Source organism: Engystomops pustulosus, chromosome 1 (genome assembly GCF_040894005.1).
Source record: "Engystomops pustulosus chromosome 1, aEngPut4.maternal, whole genome shotgun sequence".
NCBI classification, from domain to species: domain Eukaryota; kingdom Metazoa; phylum Chordata; class Amphibia; order Anura; family Leptodactylidae; genus Engystomops; species Engystomops pustulosus.
In genome coordinates, this window is record NC_092411.1 from 111,988,146 (window position 1) to 112,001,198 (window position 13,053).

Genomic DNA, 13,053 nt, shown 5'->3' on the forward strand with positions numbered 1-13,053 from the left:
GGATGAAAAGTACCTAGGGTAGAAAGATACAAAAGTAAAATATTCAGCATAACAAGGATGACAAATAGGTCTGGGTGCATGCTCACATGGAACTGGACATATAGGGCCTCATTTACTAAGGGTCTGAACGCCGCACTTTCATCGGGTTTCCCGACAATTTCCGTTTTGCACCAAATTGCCCCGGGATTTTGGTGCATGGATCAGATTTTGGTGCCGGCTTGCACGCGACAGAAATCGGACAAACCGCGGAATTTAAAAAAGGAATGGTGTTGCAAGATCAAGCACTCACATGCACCAGGAAGAAGCAGGTGAGCTCCGGCGGACCTTGGTGCAGCAGCGACACAGGAAGGAACTGGGGCGCACCATCTTAGTGAATTGCGTAATCGAGTAAGTAAATTTGCCCCAATGTCCCTCCAAGTTACAAATGAAGAAAAAACAAGCAACACTTTAAAAAAGATTAAAAAAAGGTTTGGTGATGTTTTATCCCACACCCTGCAGGGTACAGAATCAAACATCAGCAAACTGTTTTTCATCTAATGATGCTTGTTTTTTCTTCTTTTATAAGGTAGATAGCTAGATAATGGAAACAAGGGTGATTTTATTTCAATGTTTTCAGTGTTTTCAATGTTTCAGTGTTAACCCCTTTTTCAAGCAATGTACACAGCATGGTCTTTAGATATATATATATAGGTATACATATAGGTGTGGGTGTGGGTGTTACATAATTAATTATTATCAAATTTTAATTGTATTGATGTAACACCCACACCTTCTATATATACATGTTCACCATGCATATTGCTTGAAAAAGTTTGCAACTCCGAAACGTTGCATTGAAATTAATTCACCTGTGTTCCCACTACTCGAAAGTATTGGTTTACTTTTTTGGATATTTACAAGAGCTCCTAGGGAAATGTATAGTGTAAGAAAGTTGGTGGAGTTTATTTCATGAGTGGATGCAATCTTTCAATGTTAAATTATTTTTAAGCACCTAAATGTTCTAAAAATTCTATTTTTGGAGTACTGACTCTTCTGTGGACATAGATGTAATTGAACCTATGCACCCTTCCTTGATTGGGCTTATGGTGTGCTGTTGTAAACTTTCCTTTTATTTTTACCTAGATGATAGATATATTCAATCACTTGCTTTGTCCAAATCTAATTATAAGGGCCTTTGAATATTTATTCTGCTATTCACCTCTTTTGTTTGCATCCTATGGAAAAATCTAGGATTATAACGATTTTAGATTGCAAGTAACAACTTCATAATGCAAGCACTTTTGTGTCATAATGAAAGGCACACGTGTGAAGATTTCAATCTAAAACGTTATAGTGAGACATGAACTAATTCTAATTGATAACATTAAGCCCACCATCTAGCTTATCCGATTCAGTCAACCCTAGTAATGAATTGCAGAGCTTCAAATTACCCTTTGCTTTTCTTAGCATTTTATACCAGGAGAAGCTCAATTAGTCCACTTGGATGAGTGAGCAGAGGGGATGCTGCAGCCCTAAGTACTGAACTAAAATGCTTTATCTGATTGTCTAAAATTACATCCTAACTGCAATTACTGAACAAGTGGACAACTCACAGTTTCCCAGCTTTTGACCTTGCTCTTTCTGGTACACTTGACTAAGTTCAACTCTAGATAATAATACTAGTTAATGATGGGCTATTATAAAATTAAAAATAATCACTTACAAATAACAATTAGATCTGGAAAACCACATAAAGTAAATGACTGCAGATACATTACTCATTAAACAGACATATTATACTGTAGCTTTATGAAAGAAAATTATTTTTAACCCTTTCAAGAAATGGTTTGCTTCTGGATTTTGGGTCTGCTTTTCATTCCCCTCAGTTTACTTTGTATTTTTCAGTTTATAAAGCTATTGTTATCTGCAGCAGAAATTGTATTTTCTATTGGCACCAATTCATATCCTGTGGCACATAATGAAAAAGAAATCCAAATGTAGCGGAATTTGCAAAAAACACCTTTGCAACATTTATATTTAAGATGACAAATCCCCTATATTCTTTTGGTCAGAAGCATCTCATAGATTTTATTAGTTTTATTTTGTCTAAATTGGTGTTGAGCGAACCCATTGAAATTAAGGTTCAGTTGAATTTTAAAATCCTTTCCAGTTCAGTTTCAGGGAGGGAGGAATGTGACGACACCTCACTGAATAGAGCGCCAGCCATTTCACGGCCTTCTTCAAGCTTTACTGTACAGAGCACATGCCGTGAAACGGCCATCGCTCTATTCACAATCCTCCCTCCCCTGCATTGTTTCTGTAATGTTAGTAAGTATTTTTCTCCCTCCCCTGCATAGTTTCTGTAATGTTAGTATGTATTTTTCTCCCTCCCCTGCATCATTTCTGTAATGTTAGTATGTATTTTTCAATAAACCTCCATTTTGAAGATAAGGAAAAGCGGTGAGTGCTGCTCACTTCTTCTTTTCTTGTACAGGCACGGGTTACAGGTACGGGTTACATACAAGATAGGGTCTGTAGGTTTGTTCTTAAGTTGAATTTGTATGTAAGTCGGAACTGTATGTTTTATCATTGTAATCCCAGAAAGAATTTTTTTGGAGTCTGTGACAATTGGATTTTAAAAATTGTTGGGTTGTCATAAGAATCAGGATTATCACTAAAGCTTCATTACAGACACATTTGATAACTGTTATAGCTGTTTATTGTAGCCTAGGACTAAAGTACAATAAATTACCAGTATCCAGAGCTCCATTTGTAACTAGGGGTCGTATGTAAGTCGAGTGTACTTAAGTAGGGGACCGCCTGTATATCATACAATACTTGTTACTTAAGAATAGAGCACAACAAGTTGACTTATTACCCTGTGTTACACCTATGAACTGTGTGTCATATATTCCCTGAAGATTTTCTGTGAGAAGTTTTGTGGGTATAAGTGCCACTCATATATCTATTTTTCATTTTTAACTGTTTAAATACCGCTGGCATTTTGCACACTGCTGGTATGCATCCATCGATGAAGTCATTGTGAAGCGACAATCCTCTTCAAAATAGCAGCACACAACAACACCAGAGAACTAAAGGAAAAGTCATAGTAAATCTCTCCCACTGTACAACCTTTTGATCTTTTTTGGGGGAGGCAAAATGGTGAAAAAGTGTCAGTTTTGCACATGTGGGTGTTTTTACACTCAAGGTGTTCATGGCATGGGATAATAGTTTTTTATATTTTGAAGCACTAGAGATTTTGGAATGTGGGGACACATACATGTTTATTTTTATATGGGTTCTATTGAAATGAGGTGATTTGAATTTTTACATTATTTTATTTTTTACATATATTTAGATTTTTTTTTCTTTTTAAACTCTGTTCCAATCACCTCAGGTGTAATGGGGGTATAATAGACTCCTGTTTACATGTTCCATTGGAGTCCCATCGCTGAGACCCCCACTGATTAGCAAGTTAGGCCATATCCTGTAAATACAGCCTAACTTTCTATGACCATAGAGGTTCTTTCAAGTAGTCACAATTTTCTCTCTAGCCCCCAATGCTTCCAAATTCATTTAATGATTTTTAGATCTCTACTGTCAGATAAGTGGAACCAGACAGTCTGTTCCAGTCCAGGACCACCCTTCTGACAGTATAGAGTCTTATTAGCATATTGTGTGCTTCATCTACCCTAACATGATGCTAAATAAATGCATTTATTATTTACATGTCAGATGGGTATAAGAAGAAACCTTGGCACAGCCCATCGAGCAGTAGGGGTAGGAAAATAATGGTTTTGATTACTCAACAATGGTGTGGGCTACAGAGAAAATTGCAACTATGCCAGAATCAGTGGGGACAATGTGTATTAAAAGATGTAAATAGTTGGCATTGATGAAGATGGTGAACAGTCCTCTTTAACAGAATGACTTTTCAGTTTTATTCATTTTAAAATATCAGTTATAGATAGTTGTAGATAGTTTGGTGTGCCAAAGTTCCATCCTGGCTGCCATATTACCGGCTTATTCAAGAATGGTAGGTGGCCATTGCACCCGGATGTATTTAGGCCAAAAACTCAGGCATAGTCAATTCATTACTTTAAAGTAAGATACTATGTGTGTGAAGAAAAGCATCAATGTTTAAGTGTATTCAATAGAGCATACTTGAAGAGAAAGAACTATGGAGCTGGAGAGGCAATCCATTTATATTTAGCCTTTGAAGTTGAAAATCAAACACAAAATTGATTGGGTCCTGAGTAACTACTTTAATTCTATAGCCTACAAAGAAAGTCTATTAGAAGGTAATAAAGCTTAATTCAGTATCATTAACTAAATGGTTTTACTGGTTACCCAAACATGAAACGAAATTCTAGCCAAGCCATGACAAAGCCACCATTAGTAGCAGATTTGTTATAGTGTTTAGATAATTCAAGTGTTAAGACAAAATCTCATATGCAATTTATAAGGAAATATTTAAATTGAATCATACCAGGATGAAGTTCTACAAGGTATTAACAAAACCTACAAAATTATAATGATTACAGATGACACTAGAAGGAAATAAAATCAGTACGGTACAAGCTTAGCTACCATGATTACTAATTGTTTCAATTTACAAGAGAGCAAAGTCTACCAAATGGCAAGTCAAAAAGTCATAAATAATGGATGCACAACTAAAAATAAATCTGCTGAAAATAAAATGAAAGACCTAACTAATTAATGTATGCTAATTGTGTTCTTTATTCAGTCAAATCTACATTGATTAAAAACTGTCATATACAACTAACAGATGAAAATGAGCAATACATCTATTAACTTGCATAAAAATGTGAGCTTAGCTATCATGCATATCAACTAAATGTTTTAATGCAAAAATATGCCTCTGCATGACGCTCCCAGTGAGGTCAACATGCCAGATTCTAACTACAGGATACAAAAAAAATGGTCATAATTTAAGAATCTCTCATATTTTTTTTAATTGAAAAGGTTAATTTATGGAAATTATGCCTTTCCCTATACATGTGGTAGAATGAGATCTCCCACTAAAACCTTTACCTATCTCCTAACAGGGTGACTGTCATTCTGGTAGATTGGGTTGGTCCAAGCTTCACGCAATACTACATGTTTACAGATAGAGGTAGGAATTAATAGCACTGTGTCTATTTTTGCAGATGACACGAAGCTGTGAAGTGTAATACAGTCTATGGAGGATATTCATAGGCTGCAGGGTGATTTGGACAAACTTGGTCATTCACTTTAGTCATCCACTTGGCAAATGAGGTTCAATGTGGATAAATGTTAGGTTATGCACCTGGGGACTAAAAATCCAAAGGCAAAATATGTCCTTTGGGGAGTAAATCTGGGAGAGTCCCTTGTTGAGAAGGACCTGGGGGTACTAGTAGATCATAAATTAAATAACAGCATGCAATGTCAATCAGCTGCCTCTAAAGCCAGTAGGATCTTGTCATCTATCAAAAGTGGTATGGACTCTCGTGATAGGGATGTAATATTACCACTGTACAAGGCATTGGTGCGGCCTCACCTGGAATTTGCTGTCCAGTTCTGGGCACTGGTCCATAAAAAGGATGCCCTGGAGCTGGAGAGGGTTCAACGTAGAGCCACAAAAATGATAAGGGGTATGGAGGGTCTCAGTTATGAGGAAAGATTAAAACAACTAGATTTATTTAGTCTTGAAAAGAGACAACTACGAGGGGACATGATTAATTTATATAAATACATGAATAGTCCATACAAAAAATATGGTGGAAAGTTGTTTCAGATTAAATCAAATGAAAAGACGAGGGGGCACCGTCTCTGTTTGGAGAAATCAAGGTTTAATCACCAGAGGTGACAGGGCTTTTTTACTATGAGAACTGTCAATCTGTGGAATAGCCTGCCTCAGGCGCTGGTCACAGCAGGGACAGCGGAGAGCTTCAAGAACAGTCTAGATGCCTTTTTAAACCTAAATAACATTGATGGTTATGTTATATAGAATAGTCCTAAATCCTTTCCTCATCCAATCCCTTCACTTCCTTGGTTGAACTTAATGGATAAGTGTCTTTTTTCAACCATATAAACTATGATACTATGATAGATAAAAGATTTGGGTTTCTTTCAAGCTTTTTAAATGTCATGAATATTTTTTCCCAAAAACCACTTCCAACTTTTAGTTGCAGCAGTGGATTAAGACTGCCATGGGCTCTGGTCTGGAATCCACTTCCTACATATAGTACTTGAATCAAGCTTCTTGCAGTATGTGTCCCTTCTGCATCCCTATCTGCAGTTTCAGGACTTTTGGAGGTCTATAGGTGACGTTCCTTCTTTGTAAAAAATTTGGTGGGTGGTTTTAGGTTGTCATGGGCCCCTAGAAGGTTTGGGCCCCGGGATAATGCCAAAATGATAGTGATCTAAGGGAAGGAAAAAAGACATCAACCCCCACCTTCCGAAGTAAATTGTAACTTAGAGTGATAGTGATCCTGCCACTATTATGACCATCACATCCATGAGAGCGACAGGATCCCAATGACGCCCTTCTATATTCGGGGTGATATAGTAATAAGCAGAAAAAATAATTAGAACAAAGTATTTAAATGACCTGTGAGAAGTCATAGAAGTCTCAGAAGGTTCCTCCTTGATTAATGTCTCACATGGCTTGTATAAATATCTTATAAGCTATCTAGCTGTAGGGCTGCATTTAAGCAAACATGTGGTCACAGTATGTATTATATAGGAGCACAGTGTTCTTTTTTTTTTTTTAAACTTTTTTATTGGGAAAATAGGTCATGAACATGAAAACAGATTATGTCAGGCAAATAGCACATCTTACATGAATGAAAGTTTAATTACAATGCTTTCAAAATTTCTTTTGGCTATCCGTACGTTCATATACCTTTTCCCCTTCCCCTCCGTTTTCATATTTTCCTCCATCTTTCACGACCTCAAGGTGCATTACGCACCATTAAGTCTCATATTACACATTTTGTGGGAAACACGAAGAAACATAAATAAAAACACTACATACTCAACATTACAAACAACTAAGGCCAAAGGGGAGTAACCTTTGAATATTATAGTTGCATGGTAGCAGTCAGTATGTCCTGTGTGGAGCACAGTGTTCTTATCCAGGTGACATTATATTGTAAGTGGCTATGGTATTTTTGGTTCTACAATGAGGATTAAAAGTAGCTGAAAACACTTTGTGAAAATTCTGCAGGCCCTAAGAAATCATGGTGCATTTTTGGACCCAATGGAGCAGATCATCAGCTGTAAGTCGCTAGTTGCCCTTTCTGTCCTGTAGTTACTGACTAAACTTCTGGTATGTAAGATCACCCTCACCATGTATAGTGTCAGTCGCAGAGCATCAGTGAGTCCTTACAAATATGACCTATCTGCACTGTGTTAGTAGTCAGTATTTTTTGGTTAGGGTTTGAGTTCTTTTTAGGGTTTTGCCTGATAAATTTGTTGGACAAGATGTAAAAGGCTTGTTAGACATAGAAGGCTGCATTTATCTATTTAAAAACTTAAGTTTGGTAGGGGGCCACAATCTTCATACAGCCCGGGGCCTTTGTAGTCTAAATTCTGTACTGTCTATAGTAAATAAGCTGTGACTTTTATTCAGAGTCAGTTTGAGGGCAAGTCTGTTATCTGGGATCTCTGGAGAAGCATTATTATTACAAGTAGCAATGTTTTCTTCATTTAAATTTTTTTTGGGAAGGGTCCCCACCAGTTTGCACCAAGGGACATCCGCCACCCTTAATCTGACCCTGAGATAATGCTTAACCATATTTAAAGATGGTAGGGGAGAATGAAGACTTAATTAGCCAAAACTCATTTCCAGGTGTCATCATCTGGCAGCTTTGATTGGGGACTCACATTTATGGGTAAGCTGTGTACACATTACAATAGTGTTCTAGTAACCCTGTTGTTCTCAGTACACTTACCCATATGAAACATATGTCTGTACCTTTTTGTGGTCATTTATTTATACTTTGCTTTTCAAACCTTATCTTCATATTATAAATAATTTCCATGCATCAATGTGTCAATCTGCATTATGGTAATATGTTTTGTCGAATCTAAAAATTCTGGGTCCACCTTAATCTTACTGTGTGCATTTCAGGTTTTGCAAAAAAAAATCTTTTAACCTCTATTTATATTTATAACTTATGTACTTTTAATTGGGATTTTTTTTTAAATAACCAACATTATTTCAATTCAGTTAATATTTTACTATTTCAAAAACACCATGAAAAACATTTATACAAAAAGGTGTGGGCATTTAGAAACTTCTACTATACTTCATAGAATAGTTATTTAAGACTGGATACACATTAGTCGGGTCCTCGGTATACTTCCCATAAAAGATACTCTGCGATGGATCCACAGAAAAAAAAAATTCTTACTATTTTAACAGATATAACAAGCAAATTATTGAGCAGGCCCAAGTCTTTTTCTATTGTTATAAGTGGGTAAGTCGACTTCACATGCCGATGGTTTTATACACAGTGGGGGGGGGGGTAACAATGTTTCTCAGGTTCCACCAGTCTCTAGCTGGAAAACACTTGACTTTTGATGATGAACTCTGGTGCAGTATAAGACTGTCGGTTCCTACTTTAGACCTTCTTTTAGTTGGTCTAAACTGTGCGTCATAATTTTGGGCGCACAGACGATTTCCCGCAAGCCATGCCCCTTTCTCGAGAGACCGCGCCCATATCCCAAAAAACACGCCCCCTTAATCGGACAAGTCAGGAAATTGCCAAGAAAAGGTCTAAAAGCCTTGATAACTGTGGTGCAAGGCATTTTAGACTGTGTTTTTGGTGCAAAACCACCAGAATTGTGGGGCAATAAATCCCCTCAAGTGTGTGGAAGAAGCAATGTATTTTCTGATGCAATTTATTAAGACCAGACAGAAAAATATCTCAAAGGAATAGGTAATATGAATTCCCATTTGGTTTTGGCACTAGAAATACAGCATCAGAAACCTCAATGTCACAAACGTTGTGTGTGATGCTACCTTGATGCACCTGACCCCTCATGCTGCTCAACTCTGACACTGGAACTAGGGTGTATGACTCCCTGTAGTTTCTGAGAGTCTATGGAAACTGATACTGTTGATTATTGTAGAAGGAGAAGGGGCAGGCAAGATGGTGAAGTCCGCCTCCTTCTGCTCACCGGTGGGTGCCCTGGGGCTTGCACTCCAGATGCCCTCCCTATAATCCTGCCCTGGTTGCCAGTACTGGTTTTGGCTCACAATTGATGCAAAAGTTAACTAAATAAAAGGGGTATGAAGAAGTCCCTACACATACTACACAAACCTATTGTTAAATTAAATGAAATAACTCCCAACAAGTGGCAAACTTCCCTATATAATTTGTTAATCTATAGTGTAATTGTCACAAATGTTCAATCTTTAGTTCTCATGCAATTCTTTTAATGTGTAAACAACATGGTTTTACAAAACCGGCTTCATAAAGTAAATGATTGGTTTGATTTTTGCATGAATGAATATACAAACCCTGTCATTACTTTTATCCGCTTATCATAATCCTCCCATTAAGTACTGTATAGGTATCAGCTCTGCACATCACTTCAGCAATGAGTGATTATTTTACATCTAGCGATAGCAGAAATAAGGTAATGTGATAAATAAAAGCCCCATGTTGATTCAAATTACGTGTTACATGTGTAGGAAGGAGACTCTAGATGGAGCAATTCCCATTTCCATTCTCTTGCTTAGTGCTGGCTTTATATAACTCCTACATAAATGATTGGCAGGACTATAATAGCTCAGTGATAAATAAATATGCAAAAAGTGAAGTTGATTTGCTTAATAAAAGAACTGAATGTCAATGGCAAAGGAGGTTTTCAAGCCAGTGTTTACATACTAAAATTATTATTTGGCTATAATACTAAAGACAAATGATGAAATGGTGTGGGCTGGTGGGATGTTTTTAATGGCTAAGTTATTGCATATATACATATTCAATAAGAATGGAGATGGCGGCTCTATAGAAATAGAAGTGTTAATAAAAATGCAAAGGAAACGGCGGTACTGTCACCGACAGCTTGAATATCATAATAAGCCTTTGCTGAGCCTTTACAAAGAGCTATCAATAAATAAACATCATTTTGACACCTTTGAAGAGGGAAACAATCAGGCAGTAGTTAAATTAGGTGACAAAAACAACAATAATGCCCAGGTGATGAAAGTTAGAAGGCAGATAAAAGACCTGTCATTGTTGGGTAAAAGGTTATAAAATAGGCCTGCTTGGTTCATTTACATGTTCTCGGTAAAGAATGAGATGTTTGAACAGAAGGTAGGAAGTATCACTCCAATTAGCCCACAATATGTTGGGATGGTAAATTGCAGGTGACGACATGCCGCTGGCTAAAAGAAGCCATAGAAATATTTGCACAAGTAAATGCACCCTTTTCGTCATTGTGAGAGACGCCGTTGACCTAACAAAGAGTGATGGTTATATTCCACACTTGTAATTCAATAGCTCTCCTTCCTGTCCTAGTGCTTTCTGCTTATTAGTTGGGAGTTAGCAGCACCTATTACAAGCCCTTCCACTCTACTTTAGGTGTCACACCCATTGTGCATTCATAGGCTTAGAACAGAAGGTGCCAGTAAATTTGCATTGTGAATGTGGAAAGGTGTCTGGCCTCAGGCTCTCTGAAAGAAATAGACAAGTAATCTGTTCTCAGGCAACGCAGACATGACAGTCATCCAGCCCATGCCTTTGAGCCTTTCAGGACAGCTGTAATCAGCTGGGAATTTACAGCACCATGTAGCCTGTTTATTTGGAGTGTTTTTTGACTCAGCAGGGCGGTAGAGGAGGAAACCACTCAGCTATCCATATATGGGTCATGATGACAGATCTCTTGTACTATATCCCACTTATCCACTAATAAAGGGAGGACAAGCTGTTGAGATTTAGAATTAGTCTGGATCAACATTGCGCCGTTTGATGAAGTGATTAGTATGCATTGTATACACAAGCAGAGTGCAAATATCATTCGTCCCGCTCCGTGTTTACTGATGGAACAAGAACAACAATTCTCATTCAAATATTCTTGTCTGTTTGATTTTATCCCTGTGCTTTCATTTCCAGTTATTCATAAAACTATATTGTTCTCTGTTATAAACTATTAAGTGGTCACGTACATCCGAATAATCTACATGATGTTTAGATTTTAATACATTTTTGTAATTTGGATTAATGATGATTCATTATGTAATATCTGCTTCTGGTCTGTTTCAAGCATAGCGTGATCAGCATGTGGTCATGGACCGACCATGTAAAGTCCTGTGTCATGGGTTGATAAAGCTGGGGATGGAATTTCTTCCATCTTTTTGATGTATGATGCAAGAAAATCCTGCTTTCCCCTATAGACTGCAGCACTGTATTGACACTACTAAATAGACGGGGAAGCAGGGATTCTTGCATCAAAGATCAATATGATGCAAGGAATTCCGAATCCAGTTGTGTGATCAATTGGTTACAAGACTCTGCAAAATATGTGACGACGGGCTGACTACGCTGTTAGGATAACGCTGCTATTAAACACTTCATTGAGGTAAACTGTTGCATATATTGATACAGCTCAGTTTGAGGGCTTATCCAGATGGGCGTTTTCATGTCTGTATGCTATCAGTGATTCTTTTGCAGAAAGCATACTGAACCATTGTATCTCATGTGTCTATTTTTAGAGTATGTTAAAAAAAAGCATGCATTTTATACTCACATCTGAACCACAGACAGGTCAGGTAGGTCAGCAAAAAATAGACTGTACATGGATGACAATCTGTGTACAATTTTTTTTGTGTTGCATGGAAAACCTTTCTAGGGGTGGGGATTTTGTGGGCAACTATCCATTTTTTTTGAGGGCATTAAAAAACAAATGTGAAAATATACAGATGTGAAAATCATAAACGCTGATCCAATACACATAACACACTGAGTGCAAATGTTTTTTACAGACGCAACATTCAGACACAGCTTTCTGAAGTTTTTTTTTTTTTTTGGAGTCCCCAATGTGAATGGGAAAAATGTGTGCATGGCCAGTGCTCTGTCCAATCCTAGGGGATTGATGGGCACATTTTAGCACCTACTCGCTCCTTAGCCCAATAAAGCTAAATGGAGCACTTCTGCACATTTACCATCAACATAGACAAAGGTTCTTTACTGTAAGAGCAGTGAGACTATGGAACTCTCTGCCGCAGGAGGTTGTTATGGCCGACTCTATGTACATGTTCAAGAGAGGCCTGGATGACTTTCTGGAGAGAAAAAATATCACGGGTTATGGGGATAAAACATTTATTTAATTCTTGAAGGTTGGACTTGATGGACTTGCGTCTCCTTCCAGCCTTATATACTATGATACTATGAATTCTCACTCCTTTGACTGTTAGAAATCCCTACAATGGGACCTCCAGTAAGTAAGTGGTGGCTTAGCAGAGCATTGTAAAAGCTGCAGAGTATATAAAATTTAGGTTTATGTTTTGTAATCTTCCTTACTTATAATCAACGTTATGAAGGGGAAAAGCATTAGCAGTTTTAGCTGAACACTTATTTTCAATCATCATATTGAAGGTGAGAAGCATATTATTTTATGGCCTTAAGCTTCACCCACCCTATTAAGAAAGATGAATAAAATGATTTGGAAAAGTTCAAGAACATCAGAATTTCAGTCATTAGAGTGGGCAGATCAATTTGCTAAGGTCAAACCGAGAGAACAAATTGGAAAATGACATAAGAAACATTTGCCAAGAGGTGATCATAAGACACATTCACATACATTTACGATTTGACTGGTCAAGCTAAATTGTTATCCCAGAGTTGTTAATCAATTAACAAACAGAAACCTGCTCAGTCAATTTACAATGAAAAGAAATCAATGCTAGATAGATTTGTGGTTAGAACGCTGCCCAGGACTTGTCATTTGAATCTGTCAAGTCTTTTAAATGGACTTTGAAAAACTGGTAGAACAAGGAATACAGTTTAACTTAGCTGAGACTAGCAAATTGCAGTACTACAAGCAGTTTGTGGGTTAAAGGATCGATTCTGTAGG